Below are 16,390 nucleotides of genomic sequence, written 5' to 3'. Positions count from 1 at the left end.
TCCTGCCAATGAAGACCCTGGCTTCTGAAAACCTGGCATGTTGAAGGGGGAGTGGTGACTGTTGCTGTAGACAGGCAGGTTAATGAAGATGTTACTAAAATGCCTTTTCATTGATGAGAACTTGGAAATCAATTGCAGAAGCCATTCCCTATCCCAGTGTGGGTTTGTTATCTTTGATCAGGGGGTTGATAATCATTAGTTCTTGCTGAGAGCCGAGAGAAAATTTTATTTCTGGCATTGCTTTCCTGTGTTTGGAAAAAGAAAAAGCCAGGAGGGCACTTAGACCTGTGGGTCTGATCCCTTTGTCCGGGCGTGGGTGGCTCTCTGCAGCAGGCCCTTGGTGGGCAGCCCAACTAGCAAGTCATGTTATGAAGAAATATCCTTGGAAAAGTCCTTCAGCTACAGGAATTGGTTTCAAAATGCCATGTTTGAAATATTTACTCAGTGTGTTCATCATATCTTTTTCCTGTATTTTTGTGGTGTTCAGGGAGTTCTTAAGCATTCTTCTAGAGCACAGTGCAGGAAAAAAAACAAGGAGATGCAGTGAGTTGTGTTTATCCCACCCCTGGCTGCGCCTCTCTGCATGGAAGGGCTGTAAAAAACAGAGGCTGCTGAACAGCCATTGATAGTTAATCTCTGTTTCAGGAGATGCAGGTGATTTCCAGGTCAAGGCAAGGACAGGAGTAGCCCACACATGCTCTGGTTTATGGCAGGGGTGCAATAGAAGTGCTCTAAGGAAATGCAAGAGAGCTGGTTTTTCTGGAGCACTGGAGGAGTGAATGTTCATCTCTGCTGCACTTCAGGAGGACAAATTTAGGTACCCCTGGTCCAGCTCTTGTTCGTGGCTCAGACCCTGAGAGGTCAGCAGGGCTGTGTTGTCACACAGATCCAGCAGCACCACCCCCCCTTTTCCTGCCTTCAGTGCCCACCTTCCCACCCTGGGCTGCCAGGCCAGGCTGAGCTCCAATCCTGCTGCCCTTCTCTTCAGGAAAGAGGGGGCAGATGTTTCCCCTGGGTGTCTCTGGGGTCCCTGTGCTGTTGGTTCTGGTGCTGATTCCTGGGGCAGGGACAGGATGTTTCCCTGGGCTGCTGTCCTTGGCTTGAGGCAGCTCTGAGGAAACAGGCAGCTGTGCTTTTCCTTCTTAGGGAGTAAAATCATGAAAATATAAACAAATCCAAGCATGGCAACATTTGCAAAAAAGACATTTATTTATTTCCATTTTTGATGTGTTTTCTTTAATGGCCTGTTGAAAAATGACAGTTCAGAGTGATGAATTTCTTATGACCAGAGGGAAGTCTCAGAGATGACCTTTTTGGTAAAATTCAGGAGAGGTTTCAAACAAGCCCTTTGTCTCTGGGTTGGAGCTATGGGGTTTTTTGGAGGTTTTTTCTGTTGTTGTTTGCTTGCTTTGGTTCTGTGGGTTTGTTTTTTGGTTGTTTTTTTTGTGGGACTTTTTGTGTTATGTTTGTGTGGATTGTTTATTTTTTAAAGGAAAAAATTGCTTTTTTTTTGGCTTTGGGGGATGATTTTTATGATCTTGTGTCACAAGGTAAGATGATAATGATTTTGTATAAATATGTTAAGTAGGAAAATACTTTCTTGCCTCTGTACACTTCTTTCCATTCAGACTTCATTTTAGTAACCCCAGGCAAATACTTCTTAGGAAAATCCTCTTATCTCCTGCTTTCTTTAAACCTAATAATTAATTTAGTACTGGACTGTGGATTCAACAAAGGAAAAAATATTAGAGATTTCTCTTGGAATTAAAAAGCAGGCAAGTAATGGCTTTATCTCATGCTACCTAGCTTGGAACTGCATCTCTCAACTATGCAGCTAAGTATTGCTTGTTCCATGTGCAAATCAAATGTTCCCAGGAGTTGCTACTAAGATTTTACCTGGTTGATCATGCAGATGGTCCCTACTGTGCCTTCTTATTTCAAAGCTGTGTGAGAAATGAGGGTTTTGGAGTGGGCTTGCTCTTGTGCCAGTGCAGTGGGATGGGGTGGGGTGGCACAGCACTGCACAGTGCCCAGCACAGGGCAGAGAGGGTCAGGTGTGCCAGAGCCTGCCAGGGGCTCCCCTGGAGTGGGACTCATTCAAGGTGTTGGTTGGTATGTGTAGCCTACTCCAAGTCCCAGCAGTACAGCACTCTAGAGTAGCAAGGCTTCATATTTGAATTTACAGCTATCAAGTTGAGTTATTACTAAGGGTAAGGTTTTTTTTTTCCTGCTTCAGATCTGAGGCTTTATTGCCCTTTCCTCAGTAAGATTACTGTCTGATCAAGCAATAACTGCTAGCTGTCCTTTAATTAGGGATAAAAAGCCCAAATTCTACTGCATTGAAGATGCTTTGTCATCCCCTCATGTCGTGTTCCACTGTGGGGAACTGCCAGGAGTTATTTTAGAAATGGATGGTCAGGAACGAAATCAAGTCAAAGGAGATGTGGAAACCAACTCTCATGATTTAAATTTTTTTATAAAAGTTCAATAAAATAATAAATAAATAATAATAAATAAATAAAATAATAAAAGGGACAAGATCCAGTGCTGGGGTGCTTGGCAATCTGTAAAAAGCACGCCATTAGCCTAAAACAAAGTTCTTTTCTACTTTTACATTACAAGGGGTAAATGCTTATTTATGAGAGTTATGTGTATTCAAACGTTCTTGTGAGTTTAGATGTTTCAGGAATTTCTTTGACTTGGTTTTAACCTTTGAATTGTTTGCATGACATCCTGTGGATTAAATTAACATATTTGATTTTTTTCTCGAGGCTCCATTCTGTTGTTTTGATACTGCCTGATAACTGAAGAGTTGGCAGTAAATTTTTCTCTTGGTGTCCTGGTTTTTGTCCCTGTTATCATTCAGATAAGATAGTGCACAAATGTGAGAAACAGCATGGCTATTTCACACCATTATCGGAGTTAGTTACACAAATAAAAAGCATAAAAAAATAAAAGCATTGTAACATCACACAGTTTCTATTTTAATAATATTCTAAGGCCTAAAATAGAATATATATTGATCACACTACTATTTCTATAAGTTATACTGTGCATATTTAAGCTGACAGATTATACTATACCAAAATGCAGTTAAAAGGAATTACAAATTGTAGTATAACAGAATCTTTGTGACCAATAATAACTTGTAAAAGCCAATACAGAAATGTGAGAGCCAATAACTGTATTTATCATTTATAACAGGAGACAAACATTGTATCTGAGAACCATTATAGGTAATGGAAAAAAAAAAACCAAAACAAAATAAAAAGGAGTTGCTAAAGAGGGCTGGAAAAGACAGCAAGGGGAAGAAAGGTGGGAAAGGAATGAGGGGAGAGAGAAGGGGGAAATCGGTGTTCCAGGGAGCTCGGGCAGTGCTGGCCGTGTCCCCGGGCAGGGCTGGGCTGGCAGGGTGGCAGAAGGGTCACACAGGTGGCCCAGGCACTGGTCAGGGACTCAAAGACTCAGACACCAGGGCAGGAGAGCCAGAGAGGAGGAGAGCCCCTTTTGGCTGGGGCTGGGGCCAGGTGAAAACGTGCAAGAGTTAAAAGCACCCAAAAAGACAAAAGCAAAAACTCCAAAAACCACAAAAAGGTGCCAAGGCAAAAGCCCACACTCAGAAAGCAAGTTGGAAAAGCGCCCAAGGCTTGTGATGCAGGTACTTTTATGGCCCTGGCTCCTCCAAGGTCTGCCTGCTGCCAGGACATCACTGGCCCAGTTTGGTGTCCCACTGCAGGCCATGGGCAGGGACCTTGTGCATGGACTGCAGAGCATCCCTGTGCTGGAGTTGGGGCAGTCTCAACACAAAGCAACACTCCACTTGCATAAGGCTTCAAACCTGTTTTTATTATAGCATGAATGCTTTTTGTGCATTCTTACAAAACTCACAAGTTTACTCGTTGGTCACAAAAGACAAAGTGCTGATTGGAACAGACAGTTGCAGGTTTCTCTCATTTATCCTCCTTTCTTTCTTGGTTTCTGTGTCAACAACCTTGGGAGGAAGTTTTTGCAGGGGTAAATATGGATCCTCTTATCAAAGCATCCTCTTATCAAAGTTCTTTCTGGCTCACAGAAGTGGCTGTAAAAGCTCTTCCACATCTCCGGAGGGTTCAGTGTCCTTGGTGTTCCCCTGCTGACAGGCTGGAACTGGTGGCCAGGCCAAGTCCCCCCAGAGACAAGGCTTTGCTCCATCCCCTCCTGGATGTGGCAGCTGTGGAACCCATCCCCAGGTACCTGAGACCAGCAGGGTTGAGACAGACAACTCAGCTCCTCACACTCAGGGAGGCTGAGCAGGGCTGGGGGGATCCTGGGCACTCCTGAGTGGGGCTGGAGCTCCCTGGCCTTGGCTGTGCTGCTCACAGAGCCCCTGCCCCACAAATTAACCCTCAGCCCCTCCATAATGAGAGGGATGGTCTTTTCATGACTCACCACTTCTCCACAGCTCACTGCTCTCTGAGCAGCAGTGCTGTTTGCTGTATTAATAGAACATTAATTTATGATGATTAATATTGAAATATTAGCAAATATTTTATTCTGTTTTATTATTCTGGAAAGCTTTGGGGAGAGCAGTGTATGAATGTATAATTCAATCATGTGTAGATTATGGCATGATTAGTTTCTTGCAGTCAGTCATCTGAACTACTTTGGAGATAAATTTCTATTTAAAAAATCCTTATTTTCATTCTAGATAACAGCATTTGATCTCATTAACATGGATCATTTTCTCTAAACTCAGCTAGACTCTAGTGTAACAACAAAAAGCTCCTTTTTATATCAATTAAAATATTTTGTCTTTTTGACCTGCCATATAATTAAGATCCTGTTTATTAAAGTTACTAGCATGTTTGAACACTAATTACATTACAAGCTTACTTTCTTATTTCTGAACTGTTTAGGATTTAATTGACTTGATTAAACTAATTTTCATGTGTCTGTGCAATTAGCACATTAATTGAATTTATTTACACATGCAAATACTAATATATCACCCACTGTACTAGTAATGATTAAAAAAAAACCCATTAATGCCCTAATTGAGTGAATTCTTTGGCATGCATGTGCAATCTGATAACACTGCAAGTTGGCTAGCACCTTTGGGAGTGTTAAACTGAAATTTAAAGAGGGCAGCACACATCGTGGCTGTTGTGCCTCAATGATCCTTCATTGGACACAAGAATAACCTTGAACAAGGGGAAACTCAGGTAATTTTACAGTTTTAGCAACCAGAGCCCTGATTCTGTTTGAATATTTTTGTTATTGCTATAGAGACTTGATAACAGAAAAGCACAATAGAAGGAGGGTTGTGGGAAGTATCAGTGGATCAAAGTCAGTATCATGTAACATCCAAAGGAAGCTTCTTGTAAGTTGTAATCCACAGTCCAGTGCTGTCAGTAGTTCTGTTCCACTGATTTCAGGTCATTTCCATGTCTGAAGGAGACAGAAATCAGAAGTGCTGTTTTTCAGACCGTGTTCAAAAAATAAAGTATTTCAGATCTTACTGTTACCTTTTAATTTGACAAACACAAATACTGGCCTATAAAGAAAGATGTAACGCTACTTTTCAGTCCAGAGAACCCATAAACTGGAGAAATGTGCTCTGTTTAGTCTATTATCTCTTTTAAAACCTCAAAAATGCCTTCTCTCTCCTGCTCCCACTCTTTATTTATGTGCAAAGACTTGCTCCAGTGGCTAAATGCCCTAAATAGCTACAAAGCTGTTGTGATAAGAACAGGAAATGCTTTTGACAATGTGTCATGTATCAAATATAGCCCAGCAAAGGCTTTAGGGTGCTCAGGATGCAGTTTCAATATATGATTTCATGCTTGTAGTGGTTTGTACTTTTGTTTTAGCTTCCAGCTATGAGTTATAAAAAGAAGGAAAAATAGAAGTGTTTCTTAAATACATTTTTGCTTTAATTTTTAATGTTTATTTTTAACAGTAGAAATGCTATATATGCATATAAGATCCATTTCTTAAAATAGTATCTTTAATTGTGTCTTGATAAATGTTTATTTATAAACATGGTTTACTAGTAAGCTGTTTTGAAGAAGCCAAACAAGGCTTTTTTCATCTATGAACAAAATATTTCTCACTAAGGTACTCCAGTAAACATTATCAGGATAAAATTACACTTTAATCAGTTGCCAGTGGTTCCACTGTACAGGGGACCAATAGTCCTGTGGAAAGTGCAGATCCATTAAAAACTGCTCAGAGAAATTATACACACTTCTAATGTTTTAAAACTTTTTCTTAAAAGGAAAATCTCTTAGCCAGGTACAGATAAACCTTGAGAAAAAAGAAAAATACCATTAACATGTATTGGAAACAAAAGCACCACTGCTGCACACCAACAGAAGGTGATGTGTCTGAGTAAGCTGGTTTGACTTGGGTCACTTCTTTAGAATTTTTCTTGCATTTGTCTCCTGATTAGTCTGTAAGTGTCACTTTGTCCATAAATGCTGCTGTGTCTGTGTTAGACTGTATTAGACTGTACCAGGAGTGTATTGGCTGGGGGTTTATTTCAATATACCATCTCCAGGAGTGGAACTTGGGCTTTTGGAAAAGGAAGGTTATTTTTAAGCTTGTATTGCCAAGTATCTCAGCTATAAGCCTCAAAATTCAGATCTTGCCAGCAGTTCACCCTGCATATGCAGATTCAGTGCTGAATTTTCAGTTGAAGGTGGATCTGGAGTCACCTCTTGTCAAAGTCTTCTCTTGGGAGATCAGATTTGTAAGGATGCTGCAGCAAGGAGTCCATGGGGATGGACACAGCCATGGGGATGGACACACAGTGAGGATGCTTAGGAGAGATGTACTTTTATGTAGATACACCTAATGCTCACTTCTGTTGTGTTCAGAGAAGGTGAAATAATGCGTGAATTCATCAGACAGTGCTTATCAAGTGCAGATGGAAGGGCACTGCAGTGTGGCTGAGCACCATTCAAGATTCAAGCATGGACTGTTTTAGCTGTGCTGTGGCACAGGCACAGTGGAGCAGGGTTGGGAGGAGCCACACTGACCAGGGAGCTCGAATCCCTTCCAAAACCTTTGTCCTTTTGTAACTGTGCCACTACAGAGTTCTCATTTTCTGTGTGGCTGTCCAGCCTAGCTGTGTATCATAGGCCTTCATTCCAACCATATCTGCTGGTAATGGGTTTTACAAGATTGTTATTTCTTGCATGGAGGAGATGAAAAATCCAGTTTTGCTGATGGCTAATTAGAGCTTTCTCATTCACAGGGGGAATAAACTTCAGCCCAGCCCTGTGTGCTTCTACCCTGAGACACTCCTACTGCAGGGGAGCCTTTTCTGGCTTCTGAATTCAATTTACAGAAGGAAAAGTGCCAAATAAGAGCAAATGTTTTAATTATAAAGAAACACTTTTCTTAGGTAAGACAATTTCTATGTTTGTGAAAGGGATTTAATGTGCTACACAGTCTACCAGAGTTTTTAATGAATGCTAAGTCAGAGAAAACTGCATGAGGCAGCTGTGGTAGTGTTTGCATGTTTGCTCAGGATAATTGATAGAATTGTTCAATTAAATATTGTAAAAGGCAGCCTAATACACTCTGTGCAAGAAAAGTAAGACCATGAGATTGAGTAATTTGTCTGATTGAACCTTTTGTGTATTAAGCACTCTGTCTCCATAGTCAGTGGATTTCAGGGTCATTTTAACACGGGTGGAAATGGGAAACTCCATCACGCAGAACTCTGGGAAGGTTTTACTACAGCTGCACTTCAACCAAAACTTTCATTCCGTGTGATCCTAATCTTTAAGTACAAACTGAGATTTGGCTTCTCCTTCTCTGAAATGGTATCCCAAATGTGTTATTCAGCATAAAATCTGTTCTACAGATCTTGATTTTACAGTCATGTGTTGGTGTGTAGTGTGTGTGGTATGTATATCAATATGCTAGCAATCAAGAAGACAAAACAACAGAAAACCTAAAAAATAACATTTCTGAACCATTATGATCATGTATTTTGTATCTAACCATTTTTCCAAGGAGGATAAAAGACAACATGTGCTTTGGAACATCCTTTGCAGTTGCCTAGCTTCCCTGGAATAACTGCAGAAGGAGAAGTGATTGATTCACAGACCTTTAGGGCAGCTGGTGTGTGAAAAGAAAAGAGGTGGGTTTAGTGAGGTCATCAGACAAAATTGGCTGGCCAAAATTCCTGTACTGCAACTCAGATCAGTTGTGTGATCTGTGTGCTTAGCATTGCTGAAGGCTGAGGAGCTAATGATGTGCAAGTGATGAATATCTGTAGGATGCAGGAGGAAGGGGTTTGAAACACTGATTCCAATCAGTTATTTATGATTATCAGTTATTATAGGGACAAAAGAACTTACTCGAATTGAAATGCAAACACAGAGTGTTTGAAATCCTTTTCTCAGTGTTTCCTCTGGATAGCTTTATGTTACATACCTTACAATGGATACAATTTTTTACAAGACTTAATTTAAATGTATTTTTAATGCAAGTATTATGTACAATATGGTGTAATAATAATTTTTAGTTGTAGTCTAAATAGTCACTTCAGACAGAGCTGTTTACCAACAGTAAAGAGTTACTTTGATCTTGTAAATTTATGTTTTATATGAGCATTTCTTCCAGGATCCTGTGTATTTTTAATAATAATAATTTGTTTATGATGTGTAACACTTCTAGCCACAACATGTAATGCTGTGCTTATTAAGGATCACAAATCTCTGAGTCAAGTGACTTTCTGAACTACATTTTTTTGTCAATCTGAAAAATTGCTTGACTTCTTTATGACCATGTGGGTAGACAGCTTCTTGGTTGCCTCATTCTTCTGTTAGATTTTTTTTTTTTGGACTGCTGGTGTAACATGATTGCTCCTAGTGGTGGAAGGTCACAGAGATATGTTCCAGCACACTGAGTGACAGCAAAGGTTTGAAGTAAGAGTCTAATTTAGGTTAGACAGATTTTGGAGCCTTGCAGAATTGGTGCTTTTCTAGAGCACTTGAGCAGCATTCTCTGATATGCAGTGGGTCCTTCCCTCTTCAACATGTAAATAATGGCTTGAAGTAAAACACTGTAAATATCCCATGCCAGGATTGGGTTTTTTGGTGGTTTTTTGTGTGTGTGTGGTTTTTTTTTTTAGGGTTTTTGGTTTTTTTTTTTGGAAGCAGCTGCCAGCAAGCATTTCTTTAATCCTTCATCCTCTTTCTGGCCACCTCAAGAAGATCTTGGAGACAGCCAGTTGCTGTGCAGATGGTTTTGGTGATGTATGGGCTTGTTTTCCTGTCATGATCAGTCCCCAGCCTGCCTTGCAGAGGTTAATGCAAGTTGCTAAATAGTGGATGTCAGTCTTGGAGAAACACTTAAAGTGGAGTTGGTGCCAGTGGTGCTTCAGCTCAAATGAAGTCAGGACCTTAAATCAGGCTTTTCAAGGTTGAAACAGCTCTTGGACAGTTTCCAATTTAGAACCCAGTTAGGTGTATTGGAATCAGCATTAGGGATGGAGATACTGTTTTATAGGACAAAGACAGCAACACTGGTTAATTTAGTTAGGATTAGGGATGCAGAATTTGCAGTGTTGTGGAGTTCCAATACTGACTTTCTGTTGAGGATTTTTCTGCTTTTATTGCAGCTTTTGTAACCAGCACTTTCTGATATTGTCAACTAATACGCACAAAACAAAATTGCTAGGCTATAATAGTTCAATTTCTCTCATTTTCCTGGGTTCTCATTTTCTCATTTGTAATCCTTACATTCCTAAAACTTCATCATCTCATATTTTTTCAAGAGGTATTTGAGAATCTGTACTGAAAAAGGAAATGCATCTCTGCTGAGAGACTTCAGAGCAGCCTTGTACAATGCAGAACTCTTGGTGTCTTTCCACCTGGAAATTCATGGTTAGGTTTAGCTTGTGAAGCCATAAGATTTTTCCAGTTGGTCTAAAGCTAATGGATGGAAATGAAGAAGAACTTGACATCCAGTTCCCTATAGTTGAGAACTTCTGTGATCCTGCAAATCCACTGATTTGACTCTGAAATGTGGCACAGACTAGTTCAGGGACAGGTGTGTAAGGGGATAGACTACAGGAAAATAAAGGTAGTGTAGACAGTAATCTCACCCCTAAGGAGTTGCACCTGGAGCCAATTATCAAAGATCAGGAACAGGCCTGACTTTAACAGGCACAGCTGTAAGCAATGAGAAGAAGAGTGCTATAAGGAGTGGGGTGGCTGCTGGAGAAGGGAACTGCAGTCAGCTGGCTCTTTGTGAAGAAGAAAGAGTCAGTGCTCTGAGGAGCTGCCCATGGGAAACACCAAGAGGGTGTGGAACTTTTGTGATAGGAGACAGCAGTGTGGAAGCCCTGTGATAAGATGGCAGCACAGGTGTGTGCCTTATTGCTGAGGCAGTTACTGAAAGGCCAAGGTCAGTGACATGGATTGTGTCTTCTAGAACTGTTTTGTAGTTAATCCTTTATTTCTTGGATTCCTTTGCAAAAGAAACTGCATAGATAATATAAGTGGGATTTTATCATGAGACATTGCTCTGTAAATCTTCCTTATTTCAGTTCTCCTTGCCTAAGTCTAACTCCAAAGGCACAAGCCATGTCTGTTAGCTCTGTTTTTCACCCTTGCAGACTGTGCCTACACATACCCAGCTAACAGGGAATGACACCATGCACTTAGCCAGGGGGGTCAGAAACCTCTTGAAAATCCACAATGAATGTGAAGCTCTCTGCTCCAATTTGTGTAAATACTGAATAATGCCTTCTTGTTTTTAAGGACAGAAGTATTTCTCCAACAGTGTCTTGGCAGGCTTTTAAGTTGTAGGAGTAACTTCTGAAAGAAAAGGGAAGAGATGCAGTTAGTTTGCAAATATAAACATGGTTAGTGAAGCCACATCATCCTTTGGTTTTGGATAATGCCAAAGACATTTTAATTCCTAGTTTTGTCCACTTGTGAACAATTAGGATGGCAGCATAAGAGGTCAGTTGAATGTTTAGGTTAAATTGCATTTTTTTATGTTTTCTTGGATTGCATTTGAAACTTTTCCTTTGGAATTACAATCACAGCCATTGACTGGGTAGCTGAAGTGGCAGAATCTAATTATTGCTGAAATCCCCACGGCTCTACCTTGTTAAAATACATCACAAACAAACAGCTGAAGAAAGGATGGGGAGTGGATGGATTGGTGCAAGAAAATGTGGGTAATGGAGGCAGTCTTTCAGTGAACAAGTGGATCAAGCAATTAGAGCCAGGGTTTCTGCCTCAGTAAATAGAGTCTGTGGAAGGGACAGACATGGCAAATGCATCTGTGTGAATTTCTGCCTCTAAAAAAAACATGTTCAGGAGTGAAACAGTAAAAAATAATTATACCTGGTCCAGTGCTGCCATTGGTCAAGTAGAGGAAGCTTTGCTAATTTATTCACTGTCAGTTCTGACCCCTGTGTGTGTATGTATATGAACATGCATTTTTGAATAGATCCTTTTTTCCACATGTTGTGTATTGGGAAGTCAGTGTTTAAACCAATGAGAAACTTAACCTATCCTTATAGTTTAACCTCAGTATAAAACAAATGACTTAATGTGATATCCTGTAAGCTGAAATTCTGCCCTGACACATGCCCAGTGTAGCCTATTGATTGCTATGGTGTCTCACAGGGTATGTGCTGAGTTATCTGCATGATTTCTGTGCCAGTAATCCAGATTTGAATTAACAGGTTAGAGCTTTTTTTTGACCTTTTCTGACTTTTTTTTCCTGTACTCATTGACTTTTTTAGTGTCATTATAACACTTTTTCTAGTGACAGTAAAATAACTGTTGGAGATGGGCTTAATGACCTGGAAGTAATTAGAAGAGTCTGCAAACAAAGATAACTGCCACATCACAAACAGAACTGATATTTTATTCACACAAGCTTCTAGCTACTGCAATAAATCTAGATCAGCAACTGTACTCATTAAGTAAAGAGATAATTAAAACTTGAAGGAGTCTGGATAAACCACCTGGCAGAATCACACCTTTTATGAAGGGAGACAGGAAGCAGGTCTGCAAGTCTTGAGAAGGCTTGATTAAAATAATCAAATGCTACTTGAAAGATGCCCCTACAACACCATTATTTTCACCTTTGTGAAAGGACTGCATATTATAGTGAAAAACTAGAGCAAAATAATCCAGTTCTGTGAAGAGCCTCAGCTCTAGGCTTCACTCTGTTTCTTACATTTAGCTGCATGAGATTAGGTCTGCCTGATTGTTTGCTGCTCTGTGGTGGCTTCAAGATATTCTTCTGTTGAGAGGTAAATGAGATAAGGGACAATCAATTCTCATGTGACACTTTGGATTGAGGTTTAGCAGGACTGAATGCAGTGCCTATATAAAAATGTAATTGCATGATTCTATTTTTGTTGAAATATCTCATGGTTTTCCTTTTATTTTTTTTAACCTCCTCAAATAGTCAGGTAGATCTTGGATATGAGCTGAGTTCTGTTCCCATCATCAGTAAAACTGTTTTATTGCAAACAGTTTTTCTGGATGTCAGACTCCTGTTTTCAGTCCCCATCCATGCAGACAATCTGAAGAAGGATATGGTGTCAAAAGATGAAAACAGCTAAAGCAGCCTGACTGATATTATGTCATATAGCAGAAAGTCTTAAAACTGTGTGTCAAGGGCTGATGAAATACAGAAGATTCAAGAATAGGAAGATAAGAATTCAGTCACTCAAAATGTTGCCTCTTAAAACTTTTAACCTTATCAGAATATGTGTTGAGTTTGCATCTAATCCCTGTCAGCTCTCTGGTGCATTTCTCCTGCCTGTCTAATAGCTGGTAGTTAGAGTTTAGCCATCTGTCAGCAATTAAGGGTGGGCACTGATTTTCATGTACTGGGACACCTTACTGAGACAGCCATTGGTGGGACTTTGTCTCTCTAAAGGCAAAGCTGAGTAGGAAATCAATCATGCTGTTCCCTGGGTCAGTAACCAGTGTAATCTGGGTTTCAGTATAAAAAGCAGCATCAAAACCAGACCTGGTCAGTGTGCAGTGCATCACTGTGGTGTGTTGCACAGGTATAAAGGTGATAACAATTTAAGTTCCATTTGAGCAGATAAGTCATGTCACAAATAGTTGGGTAGGACTTCATTCTTGTAAAAGAGTTAGAGGCATAGGTTCTTCACTCTGATTTTCTTATTGTAATGTGTTTTAGAAATGGGAGTGTAAATACTTTTTAAGAAATAAATTTCACCTGAACAGCTTGACTGAGATTTTGATCAGTAGGAGGAAAGAGAATTTTGTTTGTTTGTCAAATTGTTTTGTTGGAGTGAGTTGAACACAAATGGAAGGAAGGGCATTGGTAACAACTAGGACCACAATCTCCTTCCAAAAAATCCTCAAGCCCACCCAACACTGGCAGTGCAGATTTCACTCCAAGAACTGTGTGTTGGTACTTCACTGCTTGTCAGAGGCTCCTTTTTTGCTGTTGCTCCTAACAACTCTATTAGGGCTGTCCAGATGATGTAACATGAACCTGTCAGTGAGGACCATCAGTACAGAATTGATTTGATTGTTTGATTTGGTGGAGAAAGTTTTTAATTCTCAGCTGCCTTTTTAATTCTTTAGCTAGGAACAGCTCTGTCTGTGCTGTATTTGCACTGTTTCAGTGTCACTCAGCACTTGATCTTCAGGGAGAAAGGCACATGTTTAGTGCAGACCAAGAAGATAACCATTTTTAAGATACAATTTATGCTTTTCCCTGATATGGCTTTTTTGGTCATAGATACTACCCAGTTAAGCCATTTCTTTTAAGAAAAAAAAAATCAAAATGTAAACAGGTAAACAGCAAGGTTTAATCACTTCTATCAGCCATGCCATATGCATTCCTGGAGATACTTCCATTGCTCCTAGTTAGTAATCAGTATTTCATTCTTTTATAATTTGGTCTTTAAGCCCTGATATCAACCAGAATAAAGCAAGAAGTTTTAAGGTCAGTTACAAAAGAAATTAATTTGAGAATAGGCTGTTTGAAATTACTTGCTTTGTGTACTTGGACAATTATCTCATGAATAGCAGTTCATGTTGTACCAGCTGGAGCTGCAGGAACATGATGAAGTTGGAAGTGTTCTCAGTGTATTTTCTAGCATTTTGTCTGCTCTGTTTAAAATGAAACAAAACCAAACCCCAAAGCACAACAGCAGAACTGAAAGTACTGCAGTTTGTTTCTGAAATTGCTGCGTTCCCGGTTAGTTTTGGATATCATTTAGAGCTGTGAATTGATCCTGTGTGTTCATTTACAGACTTGCTTGAGTTGTAAACAATCCAAACCATTTTAAGTCAATGCAAACTAATTTTGCTGTGTGTGATCTTTGGGTTGGTGCACTTACCTGTTGCTTGCTTTGTGACTAACTCAAGCTATTAAAAAAACAAAAGGTTTTCTCTTCTTCAGTGATACAGTCCATGCAATACAAGCAAAATTGCAAACTCCATATACTCCCTTTTAAGATAAGAATGCAATGTCAATGTTTTAATCTATATTTACAGCCACATTTGTGCATCCATTCTCTTTGAACCTGCTGAGAAAGTAGGAATCTGTGCAAAATTAACTCTTTAGAAAAACAGCCCACTTAGCTACAGGCTTAAACACTTTTCCCTAAAGTAGCTGGAGTTGAAGCAGAAAAGAATTATTCTATGTGAAATTCAAGAGGAAAAGCTGCATTAAAGAAATTAGTTCTTCAAGTTTAGAGTTTAATCTCCAATAAGTACATGAAAGTGGGAAGATGCAGTTAAGTAGGAGAAACTTGCAGCAATTGTCTGCCAATAGCTCAGAAGATGCAGAACATATCAGCAGTGAGAAGGGCTCTCTGCTTAAACTCTGCTTGTGAGCTTGAGGAATGCATTCATCCACACTTCCTTTGATTAAAGGGATTTCCTTTTGCAGAGGGTTACACAAAGAGCAGGTGGTGTACCTGAACAGTCCCAGAGTACTCCAGGTCTGGGGGTGAAGGCAGGAAAGTTGTGTGGTTTTTCCTTTGGATGTTCCATGGGTTGCAGTTGCCTTTAATGTGCATTTGTATTGCATGGAGCTGTGACTCTGTCCCTGTTGGCCTGCATGGCTCTTGCCCATCCTGATGGGTTTAATGGGATTCCTTGGTTTAAGCAGCTGATGTGATGGTTGTGTGTTCTGCCTCCCAAACATCAGACAGGCTCCTCCCTTTGACACTGACTTGGGATCAAAATTCTTAAAACCAGCAAGAAGAAGGGGAAAGCATTTTGAGCTCATGCTCTAAAGGGCCCTTTCCCATTTTCAGTGTGGCAAGGTTTCTCTTATTAGGAGAACTCATTAGGATGGAAGTGACTCTCCAAAGAGTGTCTGGGACAGTGGAGAACAGGAGCCTGGATTGCAGGTCAGCCAGGACTGGGACTGGGGGATTGCTCAAGTGTTAGATTGTGACACAGGCTTTGAGTCCTTGCTAATCCCAGCTAGCTAGCAGGCTCTCTCTTCTTCCCTGGGGGAGATAGCTTGTGTGTTCTGGGCAAACAAAAGCCTAAAATAGGCCTAAGTTAAGAATAAACTTCCATAACAGCTAACTATGGATTTTATATCATGAAAATATTGATGTTTCATTGCTTGGGCAATTGCTGCTTAGAGAGGATTTGAGTCTTTCAGAGGTGTTATTAAAAATAAAATTATCTAAACTCTTCTAAGTAAAACAGATTTTCTTTATGAGTATTTAAACAACATTTTTTATTGTAACTGAACAAAATCTTTTATTCTTCCTGGTTCTGTGAATAGGAGCCTTAAATTTTGTGATGTGAATGGGAAACCTCCTGCCTCACTCCAGTACTAGCAGGTGTAGTCACTAGGAGAAGGTTTATGCACATGAAGTGTGTTTGTTCAGAGGCATGAACTTGCAGTGGTTACACAGACTATGATATAACCTAGTTTGCTGTTGGTCTCTCACAAAAAGAATGTATGCTCTAACAAAAAGGGTGCATTACCAATAGGTACCATCTGAGGAAACCTACAGGTCATGTAGCAGAATGCAGTTCCCTAAAATATATCCTCTTGTGGACCTTCAGTAGGTTACTCTCTTGTACTGCCCTGTCTCTCATCTGAATACCTTTCAGATGGTCTCTAATTAAATAAAGGCACTGCAGAAGAGTCCAGATGGAAGGCAATTGATCTTGGAGCAGTATTACCCCTTGCTGGTTAAACCAGGCAGTTCACCCAGCCTTACAGGAAGAAAACCCAAGAAATTGCCATGGTGGTCATCCATTCCTGTTGCCTGAAGTTCAGCTAAATGCAGTTTTTTCTGTGTGCTCCACGAGGGGCTTTGGTGAGAAGCTGAGTGTGGGACTGGATACCTCTGTGCAGTGCAAGTCCCACACTTTTATTTCCACCCTCGGCTGGTTATCTCTGG

Source organism: Serinus canaria, chromosome 13 (genome assembly GCF_022539315.1).
Source record: "Serinus canaria isolate serCan28SL12 chromosome 13, serCan2020, whole genome shotgun sequence".
NCBI lineage: Eukaryota > Metazoa > Chordata > Aves > Passeriformes > Fringillidae > Serinus > Serinus canaria.
This window is presented reverse-complemented; position numbering follows the sequence as displayed.